Source organism: Castor canadensis, chromosome 15 (assembly GCF_047511655.1).
Source record: "Castor canadensis chromosome 15, mCasCan1.hap1v2, whole genome shotgun sequence".
In the NCBI taxonomy this organism is placed as follows: Eukaryota; Metazoa; Chordata; class Mammalia; order Rodentia; family Castoridae; genus Castor; species Castor canadensis.
The window spans coordinates 56,209,682-56,232,354 of NC_133400.1; the positions used below are offsets into that span (position 1 = coordinate 56,209,682).

General features: G+C 37.5%; 1 pseudogene; it reads left to right on the forward strand.

The window, feature by feature from the left end:
* The first annotated feature begins 15 nt into the window (after positions 1-15).
* Positions 16-21,556, forward strand: LOC109678736 (ester hydrolase C11orf54-like; annotated as a pseudogene).
* The last annotated feature ends 1,117 nt before the right edge of the window (positions 21,557-22,673 follow it).

A 22,673-nucleotide genomic window follows, 5' to 3' on the forward strand; every position in this document is an offset into this window, starting at 1 on the left:
AGGAGTTGACTGAGCAGAGGAGGCCGCTCTGTGGCCATGGGCTCTTCTAGCCGATGCGGTAAGTGCAGTTGGCAGTCATGTTTTGACAAGTCTTGGGTCAACTGAGCCTGACGGAGCCGGGCCCCTGCCTGTGCCAGGCTGGCCTTCTGGAGTGTGCGCGGCGCCCGCACGCAGTCCGTGTTAGGTGGAGCTCGTACGTTCCAGGACGGCCGGAGCCCAGCCAGCCCTCCCTGAGGCTTCTGGGTTACAGTGTTAGTTTAGGTCGGTTCCCCCACCCCCCGAAAAAAAGCAGTTTGTTTTTTTTTAATGAAGGAATAAACTGGTTTGTTTTGCCCTTGAAGCCTCTTGTACAATTAAGCAGGAAATTCTTAGTTTATTGTCTATTCTTAGTTTAATAGCGAATGTCATTTTAGAACAGGACAGACATGGAAAGAAATATGGGCTCTTTGCTTCAAATATTGAACAATTCCAGGACGAAAAGTCTGATCCGGACAGCCCAGGGCATTGCATCCACTCTGCAATCACTGTCAGCTCTAGGACGTCATCGCGTGTCCCACTGTCACATTCACACTAGTCACAAGCAGGAACGCTTGCCTGCAGGCCCAGCCATGTGATTTGTAAGGCCCAATGCGAAATGACAATGGAAAAGAAGGGGAGAAGTGTCATTACAGGTACGAAAATAGCCAGGTGTGATGGCGGGTACCTATAGTCCCAGCACTTGGGAGGCTGAGGAGGATCAAAGCTGCCCTATAGTGAGGTCTTGTCCCCCCAGAAACGTACTAAAATATAAGCTCCTTCACCTATGGAATTGCCCTGATGTGTTCTGGTGTTTTAAATTTTGCTATTTTAGCCTGGTGCCAGTGGCTCAACACCTAATCATAGCTACTTGGGAGGCTGAAATCAGGAGGATTGACGTTAAAAGCCAGCCTGGGCAAATAGTTTGCAAGACTCCATCTTCAAAATGGGCTGGAGGTGTAGCTCAAGTGGTAGAGCACTTGCTTTGCAAGTGCAAAGTCCTGAGTTCAAACTCCAGTCCCACCCCACCCCCCAAAAAAGTACTACTTTAATGCCTTTTCAAGTAAAGAAAAATTAAAATTATTATCATTACTTTACCATTTTCTTTATATTATGTAATACTAGTTTTAAATACAGGTATAAGGACATTTAGCTTGTATGCATAATCACTGAAATGTCACAGTGTTCATGTCCCAGTATTTCATAGCTCATACAAGCATATGTATTTTGTTCTTGCTATAACAGTGGAAATGCAGTACACAACTAACTCACCTGCTTTTATTTTACTTCTTTTTCCCGCAGTACTGGGGATTGGACCAGGGCCTCCTGTATGTTAGGCAAGCACTTGAGCTAACTCCCCAGCCCTTTTCTTTTTATTTTGTTTTTGAGATTGGGTTTCATTATCTTTTGCTCCATCTGGTCTCAAACTCTAAATCCATAAGTTTTTATTTCTTTTTTTTAAAAGAATTTTACTTCTTGATACATGTACATTCTATCAACATTCTATGGAATCTGGCAACACTGGGTCTTTTTTGGGGTTTTTTTTGACAGTACTGGGGTTTGAACTCAGGACCTCACACTGGCTAGGCAAAGGCTCTACCACTTGAGCCACTCCACCACCCTTTATTGTGTTGGGTGTTTTCAAGATAGGGTCTCTCAAACTATTTGCTTAAGCTGGCCTTGAACCACAAGTCTCCTGATCTCTGCCTCTTGAGTAGGTAGATTACAGGCATGAGCCATCAGCTCCTGGTAACATTGAGTCTTCATGAGCTTCCACACCTTGTAGATCCAACAGCATTCTGTGCTAGTGGGGCATTACAGTCACCTAATATGAATGGGGTGGCAACCATAGGAAGACCCATACACTGCACCTCTCTCCTCGGGTCCTGCTCATGTTTCACTGACCTAACAGACTTCACTTAGACAAAACACAAGTTCAAATGTAACATTGTTGGATAGGGGTTTAGCTCAGTGATACAGCACTTGCCTAGAATGTGCGGCCTTGAGTTTGATCCCCTGCACTACACATACACACAATCTATCTACCTATCTATCTGTCTGTCTACCTACCTACCTATCTATTTAACTGTGCACACTCATGCATAGTTAAGAATTTTAATACAGTGACAGCATATTCATATATAAATATGGTGACCCTGTATGACTGACTGCATTACTTGCATACCCACAAAGGCAGCCCTGTCTTAGAGCCTTACAAGTCTGGTAGATCGTGAACATTTAATAAATAATTGAGGGCCAGGCACAGTGGCTTATACCTATAAACCCAGCTATTCAGGAGGCAGGGATCAAGTGGATTGTGATTTGAGGCCAGTCAGGGCAAAATTAGAAGACTGTATCTGAAAAAGCACAAACTGGGGGCATGGCCTTAAGTGGTAGAGCACCTGCCTAGCAAGCACAAGGCCTTGAGATCAAACCTCAAGTACTGCCTAAAAATAAAAAAGTAAAAATATAAGTAGACAAAGAGACTGAACTAGTACCCACTGCATGCTAGGTACATGGAAGACTGATAAGAGATCACAGTCTAGGGGGAACAAGCAAAGCAAACATAATCACAGTTAAACTCAAGAGTGCTATACCTGTACTACCACCCTGCCTTGTTTGCCATTGGCCTACCTGAAGTTCTGCATTTCTAATCCAGTTATTCAGGCTGTAACCTCCCAGGGTTGAACTTTGTTTCTGTTTGGAGTGGAAATAAAACAAGCAAACTGACTGACCTTTTAGAGATAATAAAGGATTTTATATTAGTTCTTATTTCTACAGTAAGCATAAATACATAAAGTACCTTTTTTTTTTCTTTTTTTGCAGTGCTGGGGTTTGAACTCAGGGCCTTCACCTTGAGCCACTCCACCAACACGTTTTTGTGATGGGTTTTTTTGAGATAGGGTCTCACAAACAGTTTGCACAGTGTTGACTTCAAACTGTGATTCTTCTGATCTCTGCTTCCTAGGTAGCTAGGATTACAGGTGTGAGCCACCAGGGCCCAGCTCTAAAGTGCTTTTTATTAACCTCATTATGGATAAATATACTAAAACCAGGCATGGTGTCATGCCTATAATCCCAGCATTGGTTGGGGGAGGTATTAGTCAGTCTCTACTAGGTAGCAAGACCCTGTCTCCAAAAAAAAAAGACACTAAATGAATATACTATTCATTGTATAGAGTGTAGACTTTGACATGTTCATAAATAAGTAAGTACCTGCTGGTTGCCTCATAAATAATATAATAAAATGTTAACATTTGGGAAATCTGAGTTAAAAGTATGTAGGAATTTTTTTCTGTGGTATTAGGATTTGAATTCAGGTCCTTAAGGCTTGCTAGGCAGTGCTCTACCACTTGAGTCACTCCAGCAGCTTTATAGGAATTATTTGTAATATGTCAATCTGAAAGTATTTCAAAAGAAAATGAAAATGTCTTACTCTTAGAAACAATTTTAAATTATTCAACTCAAAAATGTATTTAAGGTAATTGAAGTATGATTATATAGCACTTGGGGTCCATAATCAATAATTATTTATATTTAATTTGGAAGACAGATTATTATTTATTTATTTGCTTTTTGGTGGTTCTGAGGTTTGAACTTAGGGTCTTGCACTTGCTAGGCATACTCTACCACTTGAACCACGCCCCCAGAGTTTTGCTTTAATTATTTTTCATATAGGGTCTAGAGATTTTGCCTAGGGCTAGCCTTGGACCAGCAGTCCTCCTGCCAGTGTTTCTTTACAGGTCTGTGCCACCATGCCCATGTTGTTTGTTGAGAGGCGGTCTCACTAACTTTTTCCTTGGGTTAGCCTCAAACTGCCATAGTCCTGATCTTTGCCTCCTGAGTAGATTAGATTATAGGAATGCACTATGCCCATCTCAGCTTATGTATATTAAATAACAAAAGGACAATAAAAACTAGTGGTTGATAAAGTGCTAAAGTAAAGGTCACTTGTCTCAGCTTCCCTGGAGGCTAAGGAGGTAGAAGGATGCCTTGAGTCCAGGAGTTCCTGCTACCTGGGCAACATAGGGAGATCTGTCTCTTACCAAAACAAAACAAAACAATGTTAAATATCAAGTCCTTAATGTATGCCATAGCAAATTTATGGATGATACATTGTTTGGAAACGTCATCAAAAGTAGAAATCCAGTTTCTAAGAACCTATGAGTCTGGAAGATTTAAAAAAAGTTTGCAAGACTATTTCAAGTGATTGTGAGGGACCACATTTGCTGAGGAAGCATGATAAAACTGAGACTGCTCAGATTAGTGAGGTGTTCTATTAACAATTTTGGCTCATGTTCCAGCAGTGCTCTTAGAAACAAATGCCCTTAAGAGTTGTCTGTGCGCCTTGTTTCCTGTTGTGATTGGTCTGGAGTGAAATTCCTCCACTCACCTTTTATTTTTTTTCTTTTCCCTGTTTCATTTTATTTATTTTACTGCGCTTATATACCTCATCACTTGAACACTTCAGGTAAGTCTTAATCTCTACATATGTATACCTATTTGCTATAATCTTTATGTATGTATACCTATTTACTATCTTAGTGTAAGATAACAAATTGGTTATATTATCAGAAAAATTGAATATTAAATCTGCTTGCTATGAAAGTATATTTATTTGTAACTTAAAGTAAAAATTTGAATTTCAGAAGCTAATTGTGCCATAGGTTTACATTTTTATTGGTAACTTAAAATTTCTTTTGTAAAAATAATAGTTTAAGAAACTTAATTTTTAGTTTAAAAGTCAAATGTAGATAAGATACACAAATTATCTATTATAGAAATTCTTATTATCTGTTGTTTTATATATATATGTAGCTATACATTTCGTATATGTTAAAACATACATACTTTTGCTACAACCATTTAAACATTTATTCATAATCCTTAGTAAGTACTTTTTGTTTCACGACCCATTTTCCTGGGTTGGTGAAGTGGCTCAAGTAGTAGAGTGCCTGCCTTGCAAGCATGAGGCCCTGAGTTCAAACTCCAGTACTGCCAAAAAAAAAAAAAAAAGACTGACTCATTTTCCTTAGGTCATCCATTAGAAACTTGCAGGTTCTATCAAGGTAAGTGACCAAAGAAATGAATTGTAAGTGCTTTCTTTTTTATTTCTCCTTTGGCATTTTCTCTTGTCAGTCTATTTTAAATATTAATCATTTAAAATAACAGTATTGGGCTAGAAGTATAGCTCAGTGGCAGAGTGTTTGCCTAGTGTTCATGAAACCCTGGGTTCTATCCCAGCACTACAAAAAGGAACACAGTAGTATTAAGAGAGGTCACTTGTCTGTTGCTCATTTGGAACACTGAATGCTAGCATCTATGGTTTCCCTTGTTGTGTAACTAGACTCTGTGAGGATAGAAGAGTCTAAATGCCCTTTGCTCTCTTTGGGTAACTGAACTCTTAAATGCTCATTTCCAGAGCAGTGACTGATCAAGCTTGGTGCACTGTGAGCTTTTGTGATCATTTTCCAGCAATAGCTTTATTTGTACAATCTCACACCTGAAGAAGAAAGAAAAATGGCTTGTACTGAATTTTCTTTTCATATGCCAAATCTAGAGGAGCTTGCTGAAGGTAAAAACAATACTAACTGCATTTCTAAGAAGTAGTCCAAGAAAAAAATTAAAAGATTCTAACATATATATGTAGCCTACTACTTATCTTTACCTGTATTTTACTTATTGGAATGGTACTTTTGATACAGAGTTTTCCATTTCATTATCTGTTCTGTACTGATTTTATTGAGAAAGTTCAATTTCTGGGGTTGTGTTTTAGGGGGATGGGAAAGTTCAAAATTCTGTCCCTCTAAAAAAGCTAAACTCACCATTTATAGATTCTTGATGATACCAACTTTTACAATGAAAATGACTATAGTACTCCGAGGTTTAAGTAAGTATAATGCCCAAAGAGTTGCAGAATTTTGCGATAACTTTTTGCCAGTTACAATATTCTGCAGATACATAATCTCCTATTGTGTTTTAATCACGTTCCCAAGCATGCTTCTTTTTCCTGGTGTCCTGGAGTTTGAATGAACTCAGGGCTTAGAGCTTGCGGAGAGACATCCTCCAGTCCCCTCCTTCTGATTTGAGAGACAGCCAGTACTCTGCTTAGATTCCTGTGTGTTTTATGTATTTTACCTTATTAAACAATTTAAAGCAGCTTCCCGAGATCATTTAGAAGGAGGGGAGATGGATGAGAAAAGGAAAAATGGGGACATAAAATTAAGCCAGGAATACTACTAATCCAAAACTGTAAAGTCTGTTAGAATTCTGACATTTACCTGACAGCCTTTTAAGCTTTATGTAGAACTCTCCCTTATTTCTCAAGAGTGTATTTTCCCAAATAGTTAATCAGTTTTCTGTTCTCCTAATAAGAATGAAGTCAAGAAATATACTCATTTTTTGTTTTGTTGTTGCTTTCCTCTTACAAGCTTCCTGTTTTGTTTCCTAATTGAGTAGTAGCTAGTAAATAATCCATCTTGCTAGTATTTTTTGACCTACCAGTCATTTGTTTTCCCTTACAATACAGCTAGGGATCTTTTCTTTCAGTGTCTTTCTCTCTCTCTTCTCTCGCTTTTGTATGTGTGTGTGTGTGTAGTATTGGGATTTGAACTCAGGGCACTCTACAGCTTGAACCACACCACCAGTCCATTTTGCTCTGGTTGTTTTGGAGATAAGAGTCTTTCAAACTATTTGCCTTGGCTGGCCTCCAGCCATGATTCTCTTGATCTCAGACTCCCAAGTAGCTCCCAGGTGTGAGCCACCTATGCCCAGCTTATGTCTGGTTACTTTAGTTCAGCATTTGTCTGTAACCTTCATTGAAGTTATGGCATGTGATTCCTTACTTTTTAAAAAACTTAAATATTTACATTTCAATAGGTTTTTAGAATCCCTTCCCCCAAAGAAAGCCCTCACAGGTGTGCAGTCTGTTTATCTTCAGTGGTTGGTAATCACTGTGGATAAAATATTTATGTGCTTTAGTATATCTTCTAATTATACCAAAGTCTAATTATATTCATTAATAAAACCATTTCTGGGGCTGTAGGTCAGTGGTAGCGCATGTGCTGAAGCACATGGATAAGGCCTTAGGTTCCATCTCCAACACCATCAAAACAAGAAAAGAGCAGGGTGCCAGTGGCTCTGTAATCCTAGCTATTTAAGAAGCAGAGATTAGGAGGATCTTGGTTCGAAGCCAGCTGAGGCCAATAGTTCTAGAGACCGTATCCCAAAAAAAACCATCACAAAAAAAGGCTGTTGGAGTGACTCAAAGGTATAGGCCCTGAGTTCAAACCCCAGTACCACACACAAAAAAATTTTTTCCCCTTTTTTTATTACATAAATTTAGGCTAACTGTGACACATAGAAAATTTAAAGGAATACTTGGTATATGGTGACCACATTTTTACCTAATGTTAAATAATCCTTTTTTATGTCTTTATTAGTTATGCAAAAGGGGCTAAAAGATAACTTTGCTGATGTGCAGGTCTCTGTAGTTGATTGCCCTGATTTGACTAAAGAACCATTTACCTTTCCTGTAAAAGGTAAGCAGGTTTTTGTTTCTTGTTTGTTGTGTTTTTACATGCTTTTGGTTTTCAATCATAATCTTTTTCTAAAGCCAGTGTTATTTTTATCTATAAAAAAAAATATATTGTTACAACTTTTAGGCTATATTTTGACTAATTTCTGTGCTTATTGCTTTTAGATGTTGGAAATTTCATTTTATACCCATGTGGGAAAAGACTGTGTTTTATGTACTTTCAAAACCTTCACTGGCTGCATAATAGATACTTAATGGGCTACAATCTTGATACCACATGAAAGTTTTGTTTTTAATTGTTCAAGTGACTTTTATGGAAACTAACTTTACTTTTTAGTTTTATTTATTCAATACTGGCTATATTTGATTCATCTATTAAATACTTCTAACCCTTTAACAAATTTGCCACGTTACCATCCACTGTTTGAAGTGAGAAGGGAAGGAAAATAACATTGGTTGAGTAAAATAGTCAGTGTTATAGATAACTATATATGATGGCTTAGTTTTTACAGTGATACTGCAAGGTAAAATACTAACTCCATTTTATAGATGAGAGCTGTGAGGGCTGAGAAGACTCAATGTGAATCATAGGATTTAATGCAGGTCTATCTGTTTCAGAAGTCTAATCTTCTCCCATTACCTTACTATGAAGAGTTTGGAGGTAAACGCATTATTCTCTTATTATGAAATTGACATCTTTTATTTAAAGGTTATTTGCCATAGAATTCCTGGAGCCTAGTTCTGTTCTGACACATACAAATTTCATTACCCTGAGTAAGCTGCTTAATGTAGCTTACCCTCAGATAGATTAAAACTAGGGGATTTCAGATGACTGTCCTTCTTGGGTGTTTGCAGCTTAAACATTCTATAATTACATGTTTGCATTCTAGAAAGTTTGTGTATCTGATAGCAATTTCTCTTAGCACCTTGAAATTATTTGGAATAGTATTGTTTTCTTCAGGTTTTTCCATCTATCTTGTGGTTTCCATCTATCTTGTGGTTTCAGTCATTACCTGGAGAAAATAATTTTTAAATCATATGTGTAATAGATCTTTTTCTTAGTTATAAATCAGTATTTCTGGCTGCCTGTAGGATACCTCACCTGTAATTTCCTCTTCTTATCTCTACAGTCATCATGGTTAGCTATTATTTCTCTGCACTAAAAGAATTCCCTAACGGTTTCTCTACACTTCAGCATCACTGTCACTTAATGAAAGTCTTGTCTATGCATTTCTGCTGATTCCATGGAAGACATTTTCTAAATCCCCAGTTACAAAAGGGACCTATAAGACTTTTATGTACCTATCTGCATAGCTGAAGAAATAGAGCAATTAAATGTACTTTGCTGTGTAATATGTTAGCATAAAACTGGCAAGACTACTTTTTCTCAAATGATAATTATTTGCCACCTTACACTTTTAAAAAGTTCCTTTGCCCAACTCGTCTCTAGCTGTATTATGATAATAATTAAAAATGTAAGCAGAGGACTGGAGGTGTAATTCAGTGGTAGAACTTGTTCTCAGTAGACTCAAGGCTTGGGGTCAGGAATCCCCAGCACCAAAAAGAAAAAAAAACAAGTAGAAAGCTCCTAGCCTGTAAACTTATCTGTTATTAGTTGTTATTTGCATAACAATCTTGGGAATAAACAATTTAGGAGAGAATTTCCCAATGTGGATCTAAAGAACATATATTCTACAAGAATAAAATGATTTAAATTTAAAAACAAATTTAGCCAAAATAAGAAACAAGCACACACCCCCAGACAAAATAGATTTTTAAGGGAGTAAGGCATTACAGATTAATTCTAGAAACCTTACCCAAACCAAACTTTGGCCCTATTAGTTGCCCTATAGGTCAGTTATGTCAAGCCATGCTTCCATATGATGATATTGGGACACAGTTAAAACAGGACAGAAGAGGCTGGTAGAGTGGCTCAAGTGGTAGAGTGCCTACCTAGCAAGCTCAAGGCCTTGAGTTCAAACCCCAGTACCACACACACAAAAAAATAACAGTAATAAATTGACTTTGGGCTTGACTGCTTTTCTCTAGCCACCACCCCCCCCCGCCCCACGCAGGAGTCTCTGTTCTTTCTTCTACTTTCCTTCCTTTCCTAATAACACTCTGTCACTTTGCACCTCAAAATAAATAAATAAATAAATAAAATAGCACAGGAGTACTAGCTACTTATACATCTTCCAACCCCTGCTATTTGTAAAACTGTATGAGAATGGAGAAGTTAATTTTAATAAATTACCGTTTTTGGCATTTTATACTTGAATTATATGTTTGTGTGTTTGTAAGATGGCTTGTGTTTTTTAGGCATCTGTGGGAAAACCAGAATTGCAGAAGTAGGAGGTGTGCCTTACTTAATGCCTCTGGTAAACAAAAAAAAAGTAAGTGTGCATTTACGCTTCACATTCCATGAAGATTGTAGAAGGTGGTTTATTCCTCTTTATTATGTGGCAGGCAAGTGCTACTGGACTCAAGTTATAAAATGTAAATCAGGAAATTTTTATGAGTTATGATTTAAATAATTTTTTCCTCTTTATAGGTTTATGATCTGAACATGATTGCAAAAGAAATCTAGTTACCTGGAGCTTACCTGGAGCTTTTATTCTTGGAGCGGGAGCAGGCCCATTTCAGACTCTTGGGTTCACTTCTGAGGTGAGCATCCATATCATCATTATGTTGATTTCACATTTGTTTTATCCTTCTTTTTCTGCCCCACTTAAAATCCTTTCTGGTGAATTATAAGTGGTTGATGTCATATCTTGCTACAGATTTGCTACAATTTAGAGTACATGCTCCAATTTGTCTAACTGTAGTGGAACACTAACCTTTAGTTTCAGATTTTATCAGGGAATAGGTTGAGTCTTTGATAAATCTAAGACTCTGGGGAATTCTGTGAAGACTTTAAAATGTATTTCAAAGTGTAAAAGGTTTTAGGTTTTTGAGACACTGTCTCGATATGTAGACTGGCCTTGAACTCAAGATCATCTTCTCTCTGCCTCCTGAGTGTTGGGATTACACGTATACACCACCACACCTGACAATTCTTACATATTATAGGATTCCTCACTTCTCTATAAATCTTTCCTCTTCATATAAAGGCAGCTTTGGATTAGAAGATGAATAGAATATTTAGTGATCTAGTCAACTCTTTCTTGCATACCAAAGAGTAATCTGATGGTGACTTAAAAAAGTTAATAGCTGTTACTAAATACTATACCATATATGACTATACTAGCAATATGTACTTGTAAACATGCTAATAAAACATCACTGTTTCTTCATGAGCACAGGAGTGAATGACCTCTTCAGTCTGCCCTTTCTCTTATAACCTCTTCAGATATAACTGTTAGTCAATAGACATACAAGTTCTTGTCCAGAGCTTTAATTTCCATAGTGTTCAGGATAGTAAAAAGATAAATTAGAAATTTTAAAGCAAATATTTCAATGTCATAGAACCATTGTATGAAATATTGTAGTCAATGGCTAGTGTAGTGGTTCAAGTAGTAGAGTGCCTGCCTAGCAAGTGTAAGGCCCTCAGAGAAAGAGATATTATAGCCAAGTGTAATGGTGCACATCTGTAATCCCAGTACTTCAGAGGCTGAAGCAGGATTGTGAGTTTGAGGCCATGTTGGGCTACAAAGTGAGATCCTGTCTCAAAAAAAAAAAAAAAAAAAAGAAGGAAGGTAAAAGGGGTGGATGAAGACAGGAAAGACACCTAAAAAACTAGCTAGCATTTGCTGCCCTTAACGCAGAGAAACTAAAGCAGATACCTTAAAGCAACTGAGGCCAATAGGAAAAGGGGAACAGGAACTAGAGAAAAGGTTAGATCAAAAAGAATTAACCTAGAAGGTAACACCCACACACAGGAAATCAATGTGAGTCAATGCCCTGTATAGCTATCCTTATCTCAACCAGCAAAAACCCTTGTTCCTTCCTATTATTGCTTATACTCTCTCTACAACAAAATTAGAAATAAGGGCAAAATAGTTTCTGCTGGGTATTGGGGGGGGGGAAGGGAGGGGGCGGAGTGGGTGGTAAGGGAGAGGGTGGGGGCAGGGGGGGAGAAATGAACCAAGCCTTGTATGCACATATGAATAATAAAAGAAAAATGAAAAAAAAAATCCCTTAAAAAAAAAAAAAAAGAAAATGAATAATTGTAAACATTTTAGATTTCCATAGCTGTTACAAAATACCTGATAACCAGCCTATGAGGAAAGATTTATTTGGCTCCCAATTTTAGAGGTTTTGGTATGGCAGCTAGTAAGCAGAGAGAGAAAGACAAAGAGAGGGAGGAATCCCTTTTGTAACAAAGCCCCTCCCCCCAAACCCATTAAGGTATGAATCAGTAAGTGAATTAATCTGTTCATGATCTCAGCGCCCTCATGATCCAATCACCTCCGAAAGGCCCCACCTCTGGAACACTGCTACATTGGAGACCAGGCCTTCAAGCATGAGCTTTTGGGGAACATTTAAGACAAAAACTGTAGCATTTTTTTTCCAGTTTTTTGTATAGAAAATTAAATACCTAATAATTTCTGTGTTTGTATATATATGGGAGATACTTGAAATAAAATGCCTTGAAGTCTGAAGTAAAACATGTCATTGTGTTAAGATATCCTCTCTACACAGGAATACCAAGATTGACCAATTGTCTTCTGTTCTTTTCAGTTTATGCCAGTTGTACAAGCAGAGAGTGAGCACAACCCTCCTGTGAATGGCAGTTACTTTGCCCGTGTTAACCCTGAAGATGGAAGGTGCCTTCTAGAGAAGTACAGTGAAAAACATCATGATTTTGGATGTGCATTACTGGCTAATCTTTTTGCCAGTGAGGGCCAACCTGGCAAGGTGATTTTTTTTATTGTTTTATTATTCATATGTGCATACAAGGCTTGGGTCATTTCTCCCCCTTCCCCCACCCCCTCCCTTACCACCCACTCCGCCCCCTCTCTCATCCCCACCCCCTCAATAACCAGCAGAAACTATTTTCCCTTATTTCTAATTTTGTTGAAGAGAGAGTATAAGCCATAATAGGAAGGAACAAGGGTTTTTGCTGGTTGAGATAAGGATAGCTATACAGGGAGTTGACTCACATTAATTTCCTGTGCGTGTGTGTTACCTTCTAGGTTAATTCTTTTTGATCTAACCTTTTCTCTAGTTCCTGTTCCCCTTTTCCTATTGGCCTCAGTTGCTTTTAAGGTATCTGCTTTAGTTTCTCTGCGTTAAGGGCAACAAATGCTAGCTAATTTTTTAGGTATCTTACCTATCCTCACCCCTCCCTTGTGTGCTCTTGCTTTTATCATGTGCTCAAAGTCCAATCCCCTTGTTGTGTTCTGGCAAGGTGATTGTGTTCATAAAAACAGCATTCTTCGGATGTTCTCAGAAGAGAATTTTCCTAAGAAAATCATTGATACCAAAGTGAAAGCTCTTACATAGCCCAGTGTCATGTTGCCCTGAATATGAAAGATCTGAAAGTCTAATTTGAAACTGAAGTTAGGAGTTTGAGGCCAGCCTGGCTATGCAGTGAGACCCTGTCTCAAATTAAAGAATACTTAGCAATATCTTTTTCTGAATAATGAAATGATAACAAGGTATTAATTTGGGGGGTGAATTAGTCACATTTATATGTACCCTGCAGAAAAAAAATGCTTATTTTTTGGTAACAAATAGGCAATTTAATTTGCTTATTTCTGACTAATCACATATTGTGCTAGATAGAAATGGTAGTAGCAAAAACTTGTAGCAAGAAAATAATAAGGATAATTTCATATTTTTCTCTGTATGCAGAAAGGATGATTTCAGTATTAGCATTTGTGAGATAGCTACTTCAGCTACTTTGAGAAATGAGGTAGAGAAGTAAAAATACCTAACAGTAAAAACATAGTCCAGAACTTTATAGGAAAATGTAACCATTTTTACCTCACCCCCATGTTAATCTCTTTAAGCCAGGGAATTCTTAACCTTTTATCACCATAACATATATATTAAATCTCTAGAGTTCAATTTAGGAGAAATGAAGAAAGCATAAATAAAGACCAGGCATGGTGGCTCATGCCCTTAATCCCAGCTACTGAGGAGGCAATGATCAGGAGTATTGTGGTTTGAGGCCAGCCAGCGCAAAAATTAGTGAGAACCCCATCTCAACTAATAAGTGATGAGTGGTGGTATATGCCATATCCTAGAGAAGTAAGAAAGGAAGGGAAGGGAGACTTATTATTAAAGTAAGTGTGTTTGTGTGTGTGTGTGTGTGTGTGAGAGAGAGAGAGAGTGAGAGAGAGAGAGAGAGAGAGAGAGAGAGAGAGATGTGTAGGTGCATATGTCATTAAGACTCAGAGGACTGAGACATTTCAACTCAGATCTGGGTACACTAAGCAAATAAGAGAATGTTTACCTTGCTGCCACTAAATTATATGGTACATTTTGGTAGTTTCTGACACAAAATTTTACAGTTTACCCAGTGGTGTGTATATTTATGTCCTCTGTAGGTCATTGAGGTAAAAGCCAAAAGAAGAACTGGACAGCTCAACTTTGTGACTTGTATGAGACAGTCTCTGGAAGAACATTACGGAAACAAGCCGATAGGGATGGGAAGTACTTTCATAGTGCAGAAGGGAAAAGTGAAGGCTCACATTATGGTAAGGGCCTTGGGTGTATGCCTGCATGTATTGGGATGTTTGTGTATGTGCTTATGCTCTCAGGATTTTTAGATATTTATACCTTTAAAGATGCCCTCAACAAATTCTTTTACTGTGAGTGTATTCCTTTAAAATTTAAATGACAAACCATACTGTCAGTCAAATTGTGAGGTTAGAGTTCTTTTTCATGTTAACATATTAGAAGTTTTCTTTCTGATGTACTTTTTTGTCTTTGATGGTACTGGGGTTTGAACTCAGGGCCTCACACTTGCTAGGCAGGCACTGTCTTACGTGAACAACTCGACCAGCCTATTTTGTGCTTGGTTTTTTCAAGATAGGGTCTCTCAGACTATTTGCTCAGGCTGCCTTCAAACCGTGATCCTCCTGATCTCTACCTCCTGAGTAGCTAAGATTATAAGCATGAGCCAGTGGTGCACAGCTTGTTTTTGTTTTGTTTTTGCAGTGCTTCAGATTGAACCAAGGGCCTCATACCTATTATTGAACTATACCCTTCTATTTTTAGTTTTTTGAGGGAGGAGGTGGTACTGAGGTTTGAACTCAGGGCTTTATGCTTGCTAGGCAAGTGCTATACTGCTTGAGCCTTGCCTCCAGCTCTTTATGGTGTAACTGTTTTGGAGACAGGGTCTCAGTTTTTGCCCAGGCATGCCTGGGATGACAGGCATACACCACCACACCCAGCTTTTCCCACTGAGATGGGTTCTTGCAAACTTGTTTGCGCAAGCTGGCCTGGCACGTACTACCAGGCCCATGTTTTTTCTGTTGAGATGGAGCCTTGCAGACTTTTTTTTGCTCAGACTGGCCTGGAACCACAATTCTCCCAATTTCAGCCTCCTGAAGATGATAGTGCACACCGCTGTGGCCAGCTATTGGTTTGGATGGGGGTCTTGTGAACTATTTGTTGTGACTAGCCTCGAAACTTGCACCTCCTGATCTCAGCCTTCCAAGTATTTAGGATTGTACAGGCATGAGGCACTAGCACTCAGCTCTGTTTTTAATTTTTTGAGGGCACACCATATCATCTTCCATAGTGGCTGTACCATTTTACATTCCTGTCAGCAGTGCACAAAGATTTCTGTTCTATCCATCCTAGCCAGTACTTATCTTTTGTTTGTTTGCTTTGTTTTTATAATTACAGTCTTACTGGATTCTCATTATGATTTTAATTTGCATTTCCCTAATGATTAGTAAAGGTGCTGAACATCTTTTCACATGCTTTTTTTTACTAAATTTTTTAACTGATAACATAAAAATTGTACATATTTCTAGAATGCATATTTCTGAATTTCCATACATGTATGCATTGTGTATTGTCCAAATCAGGTTAAAAGTATCTGCTCAGACATTATTCATTTACACTGAAAACATTTAAATTCCTTTTTTCTAGCTATATACAGCACATTATCATTATTTGCACTTATCCTACTGTGTAATATTACACCAGAACTTACTCCTATCTAACTGTAACTTGGTAACCATTGATCACATTTCCCCATCCGTCCTTCACCCACAATTCTCATCCTTTGCTATTTACTTTCACCTTCTGAGATCAACTTCCTTATATCCCACGAGTGGAATCACGTGATACATATCTTTTTGTTCCTGGCTCATTTCACTTAAAATAATTATCTCCAAATCCACCTATGTTGTCACAGATGACAGGACCTCATTCATTTTTTGGATGAGTAATATTCCATGGTATGAATGTATATCTGTATGTTGGTATAACATACACACACATATATATATGTGTATATATATATATATATATACACACACATTTTGGTGTAATGTACATATATACATTTTGTTTTGGTTTTTTGGGGTTTGTTTTTGCAGTACTGCAGTTTGAACTCAGGGCCTACACCTTGATCCACTCCACCAGCCCTTTTTTGTGATGGGTTTTTTTCAAGATAGAGTCCGCACGACTCTATCCTGGTTTCAAACTGCAGTACTCCTGATCTCTGCTTCCTGAGTAGGTAGGATTTCAGGTGCGAGCCACTGACACCTGGCTTTTTTTTTTTTTTTTTTTTTTAAAGACAACATCTTACTGTATAGCCTAGGCTGGCCTTGGCTTCCCAAGTGCTAGGATTATAGTCAGCCACTTCTATTTCAGTTTCATTCATTATTTCATGGACACTTAAGTGATAGCGTCCTTTGATGAAAAGTTTGTGATTTTTTTTTTTTTTTTGCAGTAGTGGAGTTTGAATTCAGAACCTGTTTTTGGGATTAAACCAATTCTTGGGATTAAACCCAAGGTCTCACATGTGCTAGGCAAACACTCAACCCCTGAGCTATATCTGCAGCCCCAGAACCTCACACTTGCTAGGCAGATGCTCTATCACTTAAGCCATGTTCCCAGCCTAAAAATTTATAATTTTTCTATGTTCCTATATATCTGTTTTGTTGTTTCTCCCTGTGCTTTTGTTGTCATATCCAAGAAATCATGACCAAACCCAGTGCCCTGAAACTTTTCCCATGTGTTTTGTTTGTTTTTTGTTTTTTCAGTACAGAGATTGAACTCAGGGCCTATGCCTTGAGCCACTCCACCAGCTCAAGTATTTGAGTATTTTTGAGATAGGGTCTCATGAACTATTTGCTCCAGCTGGCTTTGAACATTGATGCTCCTGATCTCTGTCTCCTGAGTAGCTAGGATTACAGGTGTGAGCCACTGGTGCCCAGCTATTTTTTGTTGTTGTTTTGTTTTGTTTCTATAAATTTTAGCTAACATGTGTAGGCCTTTGATCCATTTTAAACTAATTTTTATATATTACATAAAGTAAGAATTTACCTTTATCCTTTTTAAAGAATACCCAATTTTCCCAGCACCATTTGTTGAAAAGACTGTCCTTTTCCCATTGAGTGGTGTTAATACTCTTATTGAAAATTACTTGATCCTATATGCAAGGGTTTATTTCTGACCTCTCTATTCTCTTCTGTTGGTCTGAATGTCTGTCTTTATGCTAGTAGTACACTGTTTTGATTACTATAGCTTTGTAGTTGGTTTTGAAGTCAGGAAATACGAGAGAGAGAGAGAGAGAGAGAGAGAGAGAGAGAGAGTGTATGTGTGTGTGTGACTGGGGATTTAACCCAGGGCTTTACACATGTCAGGCAAACACTTCTTCCTCTTGAGTCCCACACTAAGACCTCTAGTTTTTTTACAAAGTTGTTTTGAAAATTTCAAGGTCTCCCGATATTCTATGTGAATTTATGATGAATTTTCCTATTTCTGCAACAAAGTCATTAAGATTTCAATAGAGCTGGGGGCTCATACCTATAATCCTAGCTACTTGGGAGGCAGAGAATCAGTAGGATCACTGTTTGAGGCCAGCCCAGCCACAAGACCCTATCTCGAAAATACCCAACACAAAAAAGGGCTGGTGGGGTGGCTCAGGTGGTACAGCACCTGCTTAACAAGAATGACCCCTGACTTCAAATCCCATTACTGCCAAAAAAAAAAAAAAAAAAAAAAAAGAATTTCAATATAGATTACATTGAGTGTTTTCTGTTAGTTATTGAACCCAGGGCCTTAGAATGCTAGGCAAGCACTTTACCACTAATACCACTGAGCTATAGCCCCCTATTCCGTGATGAGATGATTTTTTTTTTTGTGGTACTAATGATAGAACTCAAGGCCTTCCACATGTAGGCAAGCACTCTACCCTTGAGATACTCAGCCAAGCATTGAGTTTTTATTCCTTCCTTCCTTCTTCCTCTTTATTTGGCAGTACTGGGACTTGAACTCGTCCTCTTGCTTGCAAGGCAGGTGCTCTACCACCTGAATCACATCCTTAACCCTTTTTCCTTTGGTTATTTTTAAATAGAATCTTAATGTTTGTTCCTAGGTGGACCTGGACAGTAATCCTCCCATGTACACTTCCCAGGTAGCTGGAATGACAGACATGTATCACCACACCTAGCTTTTTAATTGGTTGAGGTGAGACTTTCACCAACTTTTGCCCAGGCTGGCCTCCAACTGTGTTGCTCCTGATCTCTACCTCCCTAATAGCTGAGATTATAGGCATGAGCCACTGTGCCTAACCCAGCACTGAATCTTTATAGATTGCTTTGGGTATTATTGATGTGTTAATATTAAGACATTCAGTCCCTAAAATCAGAACGTCTTTCCCCATAAGAATCTTCTTTAATTTCTTTCAGCAGTGTTTTCTAGTTTTCTGTGTGTAAGTCTTTTACCTCCTTGGTCAAGTTTATTCCAAAGTCTTTTATTACAGTTCTTGATGTTTTTACTTAATTTTAGTGCCTTGCTTTCCCCATTCCACCCCATCGTTCCTGTTATCAGTAATGAAGTTTAAGATGGAAGAGCTGGAAATGTAGCTTAGTGGTAGATAGTGGCTAGTATGTTTAAGTTCTTGGATTCAATCTCCAGCTCCCCAGATTAAAAAAAAAAAAACTTTTTTAAAGATTAGGATGGGCACATACACGTAGGAAAACTGAGAGGCTATGAAAAAAATATAGGGGCTAGGAAGAAAGGGAGGGAGGGAGGGACGAAGGGAAAATAGTAATTGACTCATTTCTTCATTTATTTATTTCTAACTTTTAGTTTGTACTAATTGATTGTTTATCCTTTTGAAAACTAGGATATATAATTGATGCCAAAAACAGTCAGTAGAGTATACAACAGAGCTTAAAATTTATAACACTCAAATCATACCTTTAAAAACTCTCAATTTTCAATAACGTTCAGTGTGTTTACCTGTTTAATGATCTTGCATTGTAGCCTGCAGAATTTTCTCCCTGCCCATTGACCGCTGATGAACAGGTGAATAAATGGTAGAATTTTTATGAGATGAAGGCTCCTTTGGTTTGTCTACCAGTTTTTGTCTCCAGAGACCCGGTATGCCTTTGCTGTCTTTTATATTACAATGTACTACAACGATAATGCTTCATTGTTCAAATATTCTTTTAGAATTAGGTACTTTTTTGTTTCTATTGTTTAAGACCTAAGTCTTTAGAATTTTCTTCAAAGCGAAAGGACTATGTGGCTTTCTACCCTATGAGTTTGGAAGGTCAGATTTTAGCTTTGAGGAGGTAAAATAGGCATTTTAAAGTAACACCTAAATTCATGCCATTAAATAGTAGAAACACAAATTGGATTCATATCTCTTATTTGGTGTTCACTTTCTAATTCTACACACTAAAAAAAATTAATATAGATCAATTCAAAGTAAATATCTACCAAAATACGGATTGATCAGACCTTTTGATCCCAGGATTTTATCTTTAGATGTATGTGTAACTATATAAAATCAGTAGTTAAAGGATTATTAATGACAACATTGTTGTAATGCCAGAAGAGTTGGAAATAATGTAAATATCAGTTGAGAACTTATGTACATATAATGAAATACTACGTATATAAAAGAATGTGGAAGCTCTCTTATTATCTGATAAACAAAGGTCTTGTTAGGTGAAAAAGAGCGGCATGTAGAACCATGTGTACAGAGTGTACAACTGGAGTTAAAAAAAAGTGGAAGTAAATATTTCTGGAAGGATATACAAGAAGGAGAGGGGAACATTTTACTGAATATAACCTTTTACATCCTTTAATTTTAGAGTCATGTGACTATAATTGCCTATATTTAAAAAGGGGCAGCTGGAGATGTATCTCAGTGGTAGAGTGTTTGTCTAGCACTGCAAAAAAAAAATTCTGGGGAGGGGATGGTACATGACTGTAATCCTAGCACTCAGGAAAAAGAGACAGGAGGATAGGGAAGTTTGAGGCCATGCTGGGCTACATTGAGACCGTTTTAAAAAACAACCAAAAAAAAGCATAATTAAAAAAAACCTTTGTAACAAAAATAAAAAATTTCTCCTTCCCCCTTCAACAGATTCTAATAAAGGTAACTTGAGTGTTTACTAACAAACTACTTGTATGTTGTCCTAGGGGTTTGATTTGCGGCTGTGTTGACTCTATGGCAAAGACATGAGATGTGACCATTAAGGTATGGTAAGACCTATGCTTTTCCACCCCTAAAAATGGCATTTACATAGAACTTTAGCATCTTACAGTACTTTGAAGTATAACTATTATGAAAATACTGAGTAAAATCAAACCCTGCTACAAAATTTACAGCACATACACTATCATAGCTGCTTGTAAAAATGCACTGCGTTGTCTGAAAGAGTTGGAAATGGTTTTAATAAAGAATCCCATAAGGCAAAACTAAAGCATAATGTGGCATTTGCTAATACAGTACTTGCTTCCTTTTGCAAATACCATGTAAACTGGTCTTTAACCAACAAAAAAAATCCCTAATTTTTATTTCCTGAATTGTGAAGAAATCTGGCCATGTGAGGAAAAGCTCCTCTGACAGCAAATCTGGGTACCAGTGCACCAACAAGTTGACTGGAATGCTGACAACTCTTTTGGGTAAGGGAACAGAGGGAACTGGTTTGTGATAGCTCATCACAGGTAACACAGCTTTTCTTCACTCACCCACGCAGGTGGCTCTCAGACAAGGTTCACCTTTCAGAAGAGTCTTCATGGTGGTAACAGAGAAATGCTGAAGTCATCTTAGTGACAATGTGATGGATCAAACAATGGCAGATACGGAATTTGACAGATGTAATTGCTCTCACTTCTCCAGGCTTCAGAACAAAAGCAACGCCGGCAGAATCAAAGTATCTGTAGAGGATGTTAGACTCATTAAAACTAAATATCAGAGAAAAAAATTCTCCAATGATAAAATATTGTCAGAAGTCCTTAGTAAGAGTGCACTTACACTTTGCCTCTAAATAATGTTTCTTGTTAAGGATTAAAACTTTCCTTTTTTAGCCCTTCTTCCTTTCTGCATTTCAACTGTTTTCTTGTATTTAAGGTTTTGTAACTGAGTGACTTTGATATTGGATGTTGATTCAGCCTTCTCACTGAATAAGCCTCCTTGACAATAATGCTCAACATGTGTTTGCACTGAATTTACAAATCACTTATTGCTATGATCAACTATTCAAAATTTAATTGCATTTAATTCCATAAGGAAATAAACAGGTACAAAGATAAAACTGTGCACAGGCTAGCCATACCATATAAAGACAGGTGACAAAAACCTAATACTGCTTTCTATTAAGTAATGATTTTCAACTCATTTTATACCAAGTTACAAATTTTTAAATGTCTACTTCATTCTTGGATTCAACACTATACAATCTTAGTACAATGGAGACTACTTTTCCTATGACCTCTTTCACATTCTCCTAGTGTGCTAAAGGCTCAATGTAACAAATTTAATATAAAATTATGACAATTATTGGTAATACCTAATATAAATGTTTAAAAATGTATTCTTATGAATTTGTACCAAAATAAAGCTTCTGATCTATCTGTAGGCTCATATTTGATGACCAGTTAATACTGTAAGCAAAAAAATACCTGAATAAGTTAACATTTACATACAAAAATAGAGAATATATACAGTGAGCTTAATGGCATCTCATAGAATTATATATTAGAATACTGTATCAAGCTGATTAAAAAGTTCACGATTTAAAGTGTGAATCTTTTTAGATTATCAGGAGACAATCCTATTCTGAATGCTTTAAAAGCTTAGTAGTTTTTCATCTTCCCCATCAAATGAGATTTGTGTGCTTGAAAAATATGGAGTGATAGCAGGTACTTCTCTGGAAGATGCCTGGAGTGTCTCAATATTTATTAGAAAGTTTGTTGTTGTTCCTTCCTATTATGGCTTATACTCTCTCTACAGCAAAATTAGAAATAAGGGCAAAATAGTTTCTGCTGGGTATTGAGGGGGTGGGGGGGAGAGGGAGGGGGCGGAGTGGGTGGTAAGGGAGGGGGTGGGGGCAGGGGGGAGAAATGACCCAAGCCTTGTATGCACATATGAATAATAAAAGAAAAAAATAAATAAAATAAAAATGAATAAAATAAAATAAAGAAAATTTGTTGTTGTTTAGGAAAGAAACTAAGCATGCATTTCATAGTTCTTTTATCCTGCACATCCAGATCAGTAAAAGACTGTGGTTAGGAAAGCCACAAGGTTGGAAAGAGTCCACAAATCACGTATTTTGTCAAAATAACTATTTTCTGCCTACAAAACCAAGGAAAGTTAAGAAACTCAAGGAGAACTCAAGTCATAAACACTGTAACTGGGCTTGTTCTACCAGCCAGCAGTTACACCAATGAGTATCTCGATTCTGTTTCAAAGACAACTACTTCTGTCCTTTCTGAGGTTTATGAAGCCATAGTGCAAAATTATTAGAAACAGAATTAAATAGACTCAACACTAAAACAGAACATAATTGGTTCTTCTTCGATGTGATGTGAAAAACAAATTCTTGGCCTGGGAATCAGATCAGGTTTTCTTGATCTCAAGGCTGAGTGGTCTTGAACAAGTTACTTCACCTTTCTGAGACTATTTCCTCCAACGGCAAATAAGATGGTTGTACTGGATAAACTTCAAAGGCCTGTCAAATTTGACTGAAAC